We start from the raw sequence: 14,048 nt of genomic DNA, 5'->3' as shown, positions 1-14,048 counted from the left end.
TTATCAGAGAGAATTTCTTAGAGTCAGTGCCCTAATTTATAAAAATTTTCAAAGAGAAGGAAAATAATCACAGGAATCTTTAAAAAGACAGATCCTTATTGATGTTCCTAGGTTCACACTATTCATGTGTTCAAATATTTGGTGGAACCCTATGACAACATAAGGCTGTCTGTATATTCCAATTGTATGAAACAAGTTTAAAAAATTGATTGATCATTACTGATTTCCCATGACTGCCATGGGAAGAAAAAAATGCTGATTACAAAATCCTAAATCAAAGAATCTTTATTGATTACATCACAATTTTGTAGGAAAGGAAAAATGATGACTGGATGTTCACCGCCCCTTGTAACTGTGTTAGAGAAGCAAAGGCATAATCCACCATGTACTCCACATTATAATTTAAAACACTGGGATTAAAGGGGAACAAAACTAAAACAGTTCAAAGTTTTAAGATGTATTATTATAAATGTATTAAGCCAGATTCATCTGTAATATACTTTAGGGTAGGTACAATGATACCTCGCCATACTCTAGCTTTGCCATCCTTTTTGTAACTGTGTGATGGAATCTTTTTGAGGCAGAAAAATATACTCCTGAGGTTTTTAAATATTTCCACAATATTTTATGAAGTACTAAGTCTTGGATGTCACAGCTAACTCTGGATCATCAAGCCATAAACAAATACCTATCAATAAATTAATTTCTCAGGCAATCATTACCAAGAATGATATTGATGCTGAGATTTTTGCATAATCCCTAGAGAACACAGGATAAAATCCATAAAAACAGCTCATTGCCAAAGAACCAACAAAACAAAAGAGCTTTTAAAAAGCAATCAAATTTTATTTTCAATATGAACCAGAGAGCTTGCGAAGGAAATTTTAACTTCCAAATTTTTTTTTAAATGAAATTACTTCAATTTTTATATCCAAATATGTACAGCTGCTTAGCTCTTGGCAAAAAGATTGATAAATGAGAATGTGTTTCAGAACTTTGGGAGAAAAAAAATGTATCCATAACATTAAGTAAAATGAATTATTAGCTCTCTGTCAGTTGAAAATATCATTTCAATAAAGTATTCAAAAAGTCCTGTGAAACCAAGGTAATTATATGTCACTGACCTCTATTTATGACATAATTATCATAACTAGTCAAATAAAATAAGCATAACATAAATGTTGCTTAATAGTTTGATACTATCCAAATGATTGGCAAATTGAACATTGTGTTTTAAATTATTTATCTAGATGTGACATAGCTATTACCAGAGTTAGAATTTCACACACACAAAAAAAAATAATAAGTTTCTTTTTATGTATATGTTCATTTGTTTTTGTTTTATTCTGACATGTTTTGTCATTAAGGAAATATTTATAGCTCTATCCTGCAAATGTCCAAACAAAATCTGAGACCCCCCCCCTAAAATCCACCCAGAAAAGAACACCACTATGATTTGTATTACTTAACACAACCCATTTATAAGCTATTTGAGAACATGCATGACTTTAACAAGTTATCAGATGATTGGAGAAAGAACATGTAGTATTTTTTAGAAGTAATAAAATGTAGTAGTAGTTAAGGGTTACACATTAGTTATCAATTTTAGCTTCTGAAAAAAATCATTTCAAAATATTTTAAATAACTCATGTTGCTTAGCAGCTAATAAAACTAATAAAATGTAAACTTCATAAGCAGAGAGATCACTGTGTTTTTTTCACTAATATATTCCAATCACCAAGAACATTGCCTGTTACTTGATAGATATTCAACATTTGTTAAATGGATAAAAAGAACATGCCAAAATATCTAAATTTCTTTCTTTAAAAAATTCTGACCTTATTGATTTTATGAAATAACAGCTTTGACTTGAGATTTTCAATGATTTGTTAAATTTTGTTACTTTAATAAATGTAATATAGAATATCACTGTGCTCATGTATAAAAATTAATATGTTTTTTAAATACCATTATATCACAAACATTCTCCCTTAAATATTTAAAAGTTTGGTAAAGAAGTAGGGAATGTTTTATGGCCTTTGAATTAATGAAACTTGCTTCCTAAGGAGTAAAATGTCTTGCCCAAAATCACTCAATTATTTAATTAAATGCTTAATCTATAATTTATTATAATTTGTCACATAATTATTCTTTAATTATATGAAAATTCAGTTTTATTCTTATTCTATACTCATATATGTTAGATATACTTGAATAAGGGGCTTAATCTTAAAACCCCAAAGAAAAGGGTCTTGAGTTGCAAGAGGGAAAATTACCTGAAAGATTAACCATTTCGAGTCAATCTCTCAGGTTTCTGGAATTGGTAACAGGAACCACCGTCCAGGTAAGACAGGCCAGTATTGTGACTGATGGACTTGCAGTTTGAGAGTCGATACAGATCTCAGCAATCATCTACTCCAAATGTTCCATTTACAGTTAAGAAGAGCTGAAGTTCGACCAGTGTAAATAGATTGCCTAATATCACATAACCAGCGGACAGTAGAACTAGATTAGAATTCCAGATTCCTGACTCTTTACAGTTCAATTTTTATTTTATCCATACAAAGAAACATAGAAATGGAATAATGTATTTTTTATGATCTCCAGTTTGGAAAAAAAAAAATATTGAAGCTTGAGAAAATCAAGTACTACCAGAATGCCAGATTTTGAACAGACACGATACTACATGAACAATTGAAGCAGAGAGATCTGCCCATTCTTACACAAAGCCACTCATATGCAATTGACAGTATTAGCTCTTTATAATGTTTCTATATTCCATCATCTATGTGTGGCTTCGTGTGCCCACCTCCCCCACCTCTCCCATCTCCTTACTTCTTTTCTTCTCCTACAAGGTAATATTTCACGTGCTATGAGAAGCTTATTTCTGCTATAACAACAGAACCCCAGCTCAGCGCAAGAATTGCAGCCCATTTTTCTGCTATAGACTTGGAATCTGACAACTGGCTGGTTTCACAAGCTGCCAGAGAAAGGAGATTGAAGCCATGTGTCAAGTCATCTCCTCCAGAAACAGCTCAAGCATAAGCACTGCTGTTAGCAGGAAGACTGGCTCAGAAACACTGAATCAGCAGTATCATGTGCAACCATAAACCAAGGCGATGCACTATGTTTAAGAATAACCTACTTGGGTAAGCAGTTGTTTAAAATGAGTAATCAGTGCTTTCTAGCAGACTTCACAGGGATGATATCACAGCGATACCCACTAAAATTAACAAAATAAGTCCAAGTAATTCCGTTTGTGTCATCCCTTGATGATTTCATTGCCCAGAGACCACTGATACAAATGAAATTTGGGTGCATTATCTTCTTGCCTTCTGAGAACTTTTCAGGCATTTGTCATTATTACATAAATGCAGACCACACACAATGTTAGTTCTTCCTAACACCAACCCAGAAATGCCTGAAGGAATAACTTCAGCATTGTCACTGAGAACTGAACTCAAAATACTTCACCCAAAATAGATGTTAATTCCAAAAAGTAGAATGCTTTTTGGGTGGCTGGAAGGTTGTGGTTCCCCATAACCTCAAGAAACTTTCTATTTTAAGAATTTTTATAGTTTGGTTTAAGAGCAGGTTTATTTGATTTGGGACTGAATATATTTATGGGGAATGTACTTGGTCTATGTCAATCATGTAAAATGGTTGAATTTTGCTTTAGAAACTTTACATCAAGTTACACGTTACAGTAATTTTCATCTTCTGTTAGTTTCGCTTTTCAAAGTTATTTTTCAAATGATCAGAATATAACCTAAAATCTGTTTTGCAAAGCATTTTTGCCTTTCAAATTTATGTTCCTAGTTGCTTTAAACACAAGTCATCAAATGTTATTTAAAGAACAATTTTTATGTAAAAAAAAATCTTTCCAGCATTTTAGGGACACTTTTAAGATACCTTTTTTAAAGCTGGAGGTCATCTTTAACAAGATTAGATTAACTCAAATTTAGGTCATCTCTCCAAATGCAAAAAAATTTAGGTGGGCTTTTGGGTTTAAAGAACTGGATTCTTTCCTGCTAGTCTACTTTCTTTTTTTTTTTTTTATCCTCACCCGAGGACATTTTTCCATTTTTTTGTACAGATAGAGTGGGAGGGAGAGAGAGAAAGAGAGAGAGAGGGAAACATCGATGTGGAAGGGACACATCGAGTGGCTGCCACCCGCACGACCAACCAGGGCCGGGGACAAACTGCAACCAAGGCACATGCCCTAAGCGGGAACCGAACCCGGGTCTCTCCGGACCGCAGGCGGACGCTCTAACCGCTGAGCCAAACCGGCCAGGGCCCTGCTAGTCTCCTTTCAATAAGCAAATGGTTTTGATATTTTCCCTCCAGTACCAAAGTTGAGATTTAAAGGCATGCATTACTATTCCATATTATTTAAATAACTGTTTATTAAATAACATCTTTTCTGGATTTCAAAATACATGATATTTATAGTAAACAGCAAAATAAAAGCAGGTGCTACATGAGTGAAATTATGTTCTTGACATTTTCTGCCTGACTTATTTCACTTAGAACGATATTCTGAAAGCAACAAATGAATAAACAAAAACTCATAGACACAGGCAACAGTGTGGTGGTTACCAGAGGGAAAGGAGGCTGGAGGGAAGGGGACAGGTAGTAAAGGGTAAAAGAAAGGAGTAAGATATATGGTGACAAAAGGAGATTTGATTTGGGGTAGTGCAATATACAGATGGTGTATTATAAAACTGTACACTTGAAACCTATATAATTTTATTAAGCAATATCACCCCAATAAAATTAATTTTAAAAAACATATGAATAAGCATTAATAGATAGAAATAGTAAATCTTTTCTTTTTCTAATTAAACATGTTTTCATCCTGTTAGCTATACACACACACACACACGTAGGTGGAAAAAAATAAGAATCACTTTTAATTCTACCACGCAGATAATCACTATTAACATTTTGTTTCATATCCTTCCAGTTTTCCTCTGAATATTTATGCTTGTATTTTTACAATTTTAACATTTATATCATAATAAATAATTTTCAGTATCTCAAATTCTGTAGTTTTCCCTATTATAAAACAGTAGTGTTATGTAGAGTCTTAAATACCACTTGGTTCTTTTATTTTATACATATGCAATGTTTTCTACTATCTTACTTATTACTTAAGTTTATATTCTACTTAAAATATAATTTCACAAAACACTGTTAATTATCTTACTTGTTCATCCTTATCTTACTTGAAATTTTCTGAATATTTTATAATCCCTTTTTTCTGAAATTTTGCATATTTTTGCTACCATTCCTTTTATAAAGTACTTTTTTCATTTAATGCCTATTGACATTTTCCTTTGAAAATGACCACATATTCTCAGCTTCTTTGGCTAGTTTCTTTCCCACCATTGTCCTGTAAATCTTAGTACATTCGGGGCAGTATCCTAGCCTCTCTTCTTAATGTATTACTTATTTTAATGATCCCTCCCAATTCCATGCCTTAGTGGGATCATTTTTTAAAAAGAAAATATTCATGTATTTTTAAATACTATGGGCATAATGTTTTATAGCCAATTTTCTGATTTAATTACTCATTGTAAACATTTTCCTAAGTCATTTACTATTCTATAATATGTTATTCTCTAGATAAAATTTTATGATATGGGAATTATAATGTGTTCAATCTGTTAATGACCATTAGGACATTTTCAGTATTTATCCTAAACAATGATGCTGTCTCTTTCTATAAACAAATTTGTAAATGTTCTAATTGTGTTCTTAATTTAATTTTTAAATGGAAATTTCTTGGATAATGGGTATAAGTATTTTTAATCTGCTTTATTAATTTTGCCTAAATGTGCTCCAGAAAGGTTATTTAAATACATTAAATTATTCCTTTTCCCTAGTCCTTAGCTAGATTAGGCATTACAATTTCTTTAATTGTTGTCAGGTTTTGTTGTGGGGAGGGCGTGGGCAGGGGGATGAAGAACAGATAGACGAGTCTTTCCATGAGTCACAATGGCGGCTCTTCTGCTGAGCCTTTGATTCTAGCCACACAGGCCAGCTGGGACCTAATCTCATGATGTCTCCTTTTTCTTAATAGTGGTTACATTCCTTATTGAGCTCCAAGGAGTGTTTTTAATGCTTTTTGAAATAAAAATCCTGGTTGTCAGACTCAGACACTTCTTAGAAACACCCCATCTAATGCCCTGTTTATTTCAGTTGATGTAGAAAAAGGATAAGGGATAGTGAAGGGTTGGGAAAAGCTGGGGAGAAGACATCAAAGCAACTTCTGCTGTCTGTGTTCTTCCGAGTGTATTTTTTTAAAAGGAACAATTCTTTTTAGACATAGTTCCAATAAAATTCTCGATAATTTGTTATAAAGCAATACTTTGGAAGTGGAAAGCCACCTGCCAGTTATCTCGAACTTTGCATTTCAAACTGTCCCTGACTCCTGATTTTTCTGTCACTCTTTTTTTTGTACATGCCCCTAGTAGGAACCAAACCCAGGACTCTGGTCTGCAGGCTGACGCTCCAACCGCTGAGCCAAACAGGCCAGGGCTTTCCTGTCACTCTTAATGGCATAGCCATTGCCCTATACATCCGAACATTTTGAATCATTTTTGAATCTTTATTCTCTCAGTTCTATATTCAAAATGCTTGCTACTTGTTTTTTCTTTTCCATTCCCCTGACAACTACTTTAGGTCTGGAGTTCATTGCCTTTCACTTTGACCAGGGGTTTTTACATTATTATTGAGGACCTACAAGGACCAAGGGAAAACTGGAAGTGAACCAGAGAGGGGCATGTCGACCAGGACTTTGAGACCTATCTCCTCTTTAACCTGATTCAGTAGGTGGGGTTGTCGGTAGGACTACCAAATTGAGCAAATAAAAACTTGAATTTTATTAAAATAATAAATAATTTTTTAGTATAAGTATGTGCCAAATATTACATGGGACATAGTTATACTAAAACGTTTCTACTGTTTATATGAAATTTAACTTAAGCTAACTATCTTATATTTCATCTGTCAGCCCTAGTTGTGGGTAATAGGGAGCAGAATAGGTAGTGGTATCTCAGTCAAGGACTCAAGGTGCCTTACTATGTCTTTTTTATCATGTCTAACACATGGCCTGTTTCACAAATCAAGTTGATTATTTTCACAGTTGTCTAAATTCTTAAGGTTCCTATCTCTTCCAATCTAAAACTTTAGGCAGCTATACTGCATGGCATACAGATAAATATTTGACCAGGGTAAGACTTGTTGAGAATATAGATCATTTTATCTGATTAATGTGGACTGAACAATAATTAGACTTTAAAACCAGAGTATGCTCACTCACCCAAAAAAGAGTTTTACTATACCGATTTTAAAATATTTTACAATATGAAGTTAACCAAGAGAGTAGGATACAAAACTGTAAGTATATAATACAAATACATCATATACACATAAAGACATAGCATAAATGTATTAATATATTATTATGTATTTTATACAAACACATACACAGTAAAACTGGAAGAAAAGATACCAAAAATGTTCACTCTGGTTATTTCTAGGTGATGGGGTCATGGCTGAATTTGTTGTTGTTGTTGTTGTTGTTGTTGATGTTTTGGCATTTTCCAAATTTTCAAAAAGTAGATTTCTAAGATTGCTCAATGTTTAATTTTCTTTAAATGTACAGCACAATTTATTAAAAATTCCATTTCCCCAAATAGACTCAAACATCCAACATATCTCCCAAAGTCTTTCTTTTTCTCCCACACTTCAAAGTCCCCTCAAATCTGACTGTATTAGTCAAAACACTTTCAATTCAAGTCTTAGATAACCAATGCAAAGTAACTTATACTTTAAAAAACGAAAAAGAAAATGTACTGGTTTATATAACTAAAAAGTTTAAGGGTGGTTTTGACTACAAGCATAGCTAAGTTGAGCTTTTTTTTTTTTTTTTTTGATGCCTGAAAGGTGGATATTGGGAGCAAAAACAACTATTCACTGAGAACCTTGGTATATTAATATTCCATTTTTACAAGTTACTGATTCAAAACACTTCTTCTTTAAACTTTTAGTTCATTTATAAGTCTTATTCTATTTATCCATTGAGCCTATTTTAATAATTATTCATAATGGAGGTTTACCAATGTAATTATGTATATTCCCTTAAATAGTTTTAAAATGTAATTACAAATGTAATATATTTTATTTTCTTTTGAAGTACACCCAGATGATTAAAGAAGTTTTTCTTTGTACAGCAGTAATTCTCATTAAACTATACTTATAAATATGATAAGCTTTAGGATTTCCAATATGTTCTATTATTTTAAATGCTTTAAGATTTAACTAATAAAGCACAATTTAAACAAATTACTCAATTTGTTACTGTTACTCATTTGTTGCTCTAATAGGATAAAATCTCCCATTTAAAACAATATGCTTAAAATGCCAAAATATGTACAAATTATATTTCATCACAAAAAAAGTTGTAGTACTGTAGGTTTGGTCTGTTTCATCAGTATATCCTCAATTTTTGGAGCTAGAATTTTAGTTTGCATTTAGAAATAGAGTTACGTAAGCCTTAGAAGGTAATAACCTTCCCAGTTGGAGAGGTTGAGATTGCTTGAAGACCAGAGGTATGGTCTTGAGTATGAAATCTTGAATTGTAGACATCTAAGGTAATATTTGTCATAACTGTGAACACTAAACTAAACTTTCTTTTATTATTAGTTTGTCATGAGGTTTGCCTAGAAGTTCACAGAGCCCACATCTCTGAGTTATTTTCTTTCTTGTCCTAATTCTTAAACCTTATTCCAGAAATTTTTCCAGATAAACTATCTGTCTTATTGACTTATATATATATATATATATATATATATATATATATATATATATAGTAGTGTATATATATGTATATATATAGTGTATACTACATGTATGTGTGTGTGTGGCTATATGTATGTGTATGTATACACACACAACTAAATTCCTTAAGTAATCTGTGGGTCTCACAATCTTCAGTTCTCTAGAGATATTTATTTGTTATCTATTATAGCTCAATGACTGGATGCCACACGGTACATGCACAACTCTAAGAGCACCATAGACATAGTGTGAACTGGACTTTATGAAATTGTGAACCTACATAGGACCTCTAGAAAGACATCAAACCTATCACATAGGACCTCAATTGTCTTTTAATTTAAAGAAATTCTGCAGTATTTTATATTAATCTAATCAGTTAGATGTATAACTCTTAAAAATGATTTTAAAAAACACATGATTAAATTGTGTCATGTGTGTAAACCTTCAGTTAAAGCTTTTAAGGTCATTCTTAGGACAACCATGGAAGAAATCAAAAGTCCAGGAGAAGTCAATCTTCCGACACAACTTAACCCATTACAATCAGGGCTGACTCTTTCCATTTCTCAATTCTAGTTTGTTATACTCACATTCTTGTTCTCTCTCTCTCTTAACTTCATTCTAAGGCACCCTCTCCAGGAATGTCAGAAAAGGTAGTCACCAGCAGAGCAGCTCTAGGGTAAAGGTTAATGCTGAGTTAGAATCTCATCCCCATCACTAAATAGCTCTGAGATTAGGGCAAGATATTTAACCTTGAGTTCCTTGTTCAAAAATGAGGATAATGAGTTCTTTTAACACATAATTTTGTGAGAATTAATAAGATATACATAAAGTAATTTTTAGGACAATGGCTAAATATGAATATAAGTTCACCACAGAATGAAGAATCTTGTAATATTCTGTTCTCTCTTTATTTTCTATATCATCCCATTGTTCTACCAGTTTCTTTCTTCTCTTTCTCATAAACATCCTCAATCCTCTTTGATTCCTCTCATTTTTTTCCAACCATGTTTATTCTTCTGGCTGACATAACAGCCTCCCTAAGACTTCGTAGTTTTGCAAACTTTTATTCAGAAAATATTAATGCTATAAGTTTTATGGAACACAAATACCATTTATATTTTTATTTATTTATTTTGGTATGTGCCCCTAGCATGAACCGAACCTGGGACTCTCTGGTTTGCAAGCCAATGCTTCAACCGTTGAGCCAAACCAGCCAGGGTGGAACACAAATACCTTTTTTAGAAAAAAAAATATTTTAACTTCTCTCCATAAGCAGAAATTTAATTGAAAAACAACAAAAGAAATCAATAGCAAACACTGTAGTAGCATTTCTTTATTTTATTTACTATCAGAGGGCTTTCTTTAATAATTCGGTTTTGTTGACTTACAAACTATTGGGTAACTTTAGCCTTATTTAACATAAAATCAGTATTATTTCTGAGTTACTACAGTACATTATCTCTTACTTTTTAGTAGACTATAAAACGTCTAAATGGAAGTCAGGTACCATGTTTTTTACTCATCTTTGTATTCTCCCCAAGACCTAACACATGGTCATGCATATATTAGCATGCACTTAATTTCCTGTAAAAAATTCAATAAAAAAAAAATAGGTAACATGTATATTAAACTCAAAAATGACCTGGAACCAAGAGGTCTTAAGATGTTGTAGAATGATAAGAAAATCCAATGAGACAAGATGCAATAAAGTCTTGTCCTTAGAAAACGTCAAGTGTGTGGAGTAATGTGTTCAGAAATCAAAATTAGAACCAATTTTGAAAACTTTTACTCACTGCAAGAAAAAATATCCTAATTTTTGTAGAGCGATCAAAACAACTTATTCTGTCTCATTATCAACTTGTTCATGTCAAGAACATTCCCTCAAACTCTTTCTAGCCCTGGTTCCCACCCCATAACTTCTGAACTCAACCTAAAGTTGAGAATGACTGGTCTTAGGTGCAACATTATATTCTAAGTGGTTTTCTAGCACAGGTCAGCTTTTACATTGAAAACAGGAAATTATTTTAATAACATATTTGCATAGCATATTATAGATTACAAAGTTGTTTTACAAATGTCATTTTATCTTTGCTGTAATCCTTTGAAGTATTCGATGGAGACATTATTATCCTCATTTTTATGAGAAGTTTGAAATTCAGGGAATGGTATTTGCCCAAGGGCATAAGAAACAGAGCCAAGGTTAAAGCCAAAAGTGACAATAAAAATAAAGTTGGTATTAGATTCCTAATATGGGTGTTTCTTAATAACAAGCGAGTGAAAATATATGCTCTCCTGTGGAAATACAGATGGAATTCATTGACAGAAGCATAGAGCAAAGCTGCCCAGAAAAATATCATACTTTACCTAGCTCTGAAAATGACCTTGAGTGAATTCTTTATCTTTTTTACAATGGTAGTTGCTTTCTTGTCTCAAACTGAACTACTATATAACTAGTAAAAGCTGGTAGTTATATTCTAGATATCAGCCAATAGAAAAGATAATAAAAAAATTTATAATCCAAAATGTTTCCTTGAATATTCATATTTTTCACATAGTCTTTCATTATATATAGTATATATGTATATATAATATATAAATGTATTATATATACTTGTAGACAAATCCAACCCTATAAATAACTCCAATAAAATAATTAAACTAAAAGGCTAATTTTCTATAGTAATAGTGATCATCCCACACATAAATAGCTACAGTTGAATTTTAGAGAATTCCAGTATATAATTTGAGGGCATGGTTTGGCTCACATTACTGGGTTGTTTTACGGAAAGCGTGACCAGACCATAGGAACTGAGAAACACATTTATCAAAAGTGAAATGTTCAATGACTCCTTTTACTATGCACTGAACACACTGTGTACCTATCATGATTATGAGGTTATGACTGAACATTTAGTCTCCTGGTTTTGAACATAAACGAAGGTCTTCATTTATATGCCAGATGATATTTTTCAGATGATGCGTGAGGTTCCCAAGGCAGGTAAATTGAGAATGCACAGAAACCCATGTAAATACCAGATGATTAGTGATAAAAATTCCACCCATTTTTGCAGAAAGTCATTTTTATAGAAGCTGTAGGAAAGTTACAAAGTTGTTAAGTAACAGACTAGAGATGTGTGGTTCATAATTATAAATCTTTACTTATTATTTACTATAGTTTTTTTCCCTATGATTCAAAATATTGAATCCAGGCAGGTTAAATGGGGCTGATTCACTTCTTGACTTTAATGTAAGGTGCCATGTGTGGAAGAATTGTTTTTTCAACAATTCTTTAGTATAGCTCAAACTTTAGTATAGCTCATTGTACCTTTTGCTCATATCATTTAGCATGGCTTGAATTTCATATCTGTTGATGATTTTTTTTTTAATCTTACATTCCCATCCCCCACCAGATCCTATGAGGACATGAACCATGTTTTTGATTCTCATATCATTGCATCCTATAGCCTAGCAGAGGTGTTAAATGGATAGATGACCAGAAGGACAGAAGGTGTGGCTGAAGACAGGTCTTCAGTACATTGAATGCAATAATGACATATTTAAAATGGCCCATTTGTCCTTGGAATAAGTGGTGAGCAGCCTCACAGGAGAAAAAGAATATATAGATGCTTGCAATGTCACAGCATTTTAGAACTCCTAGACAAAATTATCTGGCCTTCTTTCCTTGGTCACATTTTCGTTTAAAATATTGTACACTCACAAATAATGGCTATTCCTAAATATCTGTAATTGTGTGAAAGGCGAAGCTGAGGACACTGGAAACTACAGCAATGCTCATGGAAGAAGAGTAATTTGGGACCTCATGGGAATTAAAAAAAAAAAAACATGAATGGGTCAACAGAACCCTGTGGCTAGAGGAAGACCGGGGTGGAGTTTTATAGAAGAACTGAAGCACTGTGTAGAAATAAAAAGAAGCCCAGTATAAACTGTACCTAAAACTGACAGAAGTGGCCTCTGGTCTACACCGCTCCTCATAAAGCACAGGGTACACTGAAGGAAAACTTCTGGCTTCCGTAGACCTCCGCCCAAAAACAACTGCGAGAGAGCATGTGGCATTCTTTATTGAAGTAGAAAGCTTGTCACCTTAACCTACACTGCTCCTTCACAATTTTGAAAAATTCAGTTTTGTAGACAACGAGCCCTCCTAGGGTGGACAATTCTACTTGTTCTCAATTCACAAACATTTTTTAAAAAATAACAGATAATTATACACGGGTACACAATGGTAGTTGCCCATGCTCATATTCACAGCCTCTCCAACCCTGTACTTTTCCTGCCTTGATTTTCCCGTTTAGATGAAGCCCCAATGTGTCGAATCACAGCGGGCTCGGAGGTCTGGACTCGCACATGACTAGGCAGACATTCCTTTACTGAGCTTCTCAACCTGTTTTCTTTACCCTCGTATCATATTTCTAAATTTTCTTCTCTTTTTTGCATTTTATAATTCTTCACTAATACATGTGTTATAATTAATAAGAAAAATTAAAATAAAAATTGTATAATAAGTCTCTGCCTAATGTGAAAGTATCTGACCAGGCATTAGTCACTTCCTTGCTAAGGGTTCCACTGCAATGCTCTTCAGAAGTCCTCTTTCTCCTATATGCCATGGCCAACATTTCTTATCTACCTTGATGGTAAGCCACCCTTATGAATTCAGTTCTTGCTTCAGAATTAATGTTTCAAACATATTTCCCACTATTTACCTCTGCCCCACTCTCACCCCAGTCCCTTAAAAGGACTCAGATCTTTTCATCTTGTTCCTGTCTGCAGCCATGAGCTGGTTCAATCCCATCCACCCCAAATTTCAAGAATGCCTGCATGGGTCATTCCAAATTTCAGGAATGCCTGCATGCCTCCCCAAAAGGGACATCCTGTGCAGGGTCTAGGGGGTCCTAATTTTAAGGGAACTTCTGTGAGTTTAAGGTCTGAAAGTTGAAATCAACATACTAATAAGAGAACAAAGAAATTAAAAATCATTTTTAAGGTTGTCACTGGGTTAAACCCTAAAACATGCTCAGAGGGCTTTTGAAATTACAATGTTTTAAGTTGATATTTTAAAACTTCAAAATTTTTTAGACCAAAAAAAGCAACCTGAATTGATTATCTTCTACTCATGCATGTGCTCTAATGACAAGAAATCTAGCTATGATCTAATGTGCATCATAGATTCAATCAGGCATGGA

The sequence above is a fragment of the Molossus molossus genome, unplaced genomic scaffold, assembly GCF_014108415.1.
Source record: "Molossus molossus isolate mMolMol1 unplaced genomic scaffold, mMolMol1.p scaffold_m16_p_8, whole genome shotgun sequence".
NCBI lineage: Eukaryota > Metazoa > Chordata > Mammalia > Chiroptera > Molossidae > Molossus > Molossus molossus.
The sequence above is the reverse complement of the archived record's forward strand: the minus strand, read 5'-3'. Positions refer to the sequence as shown.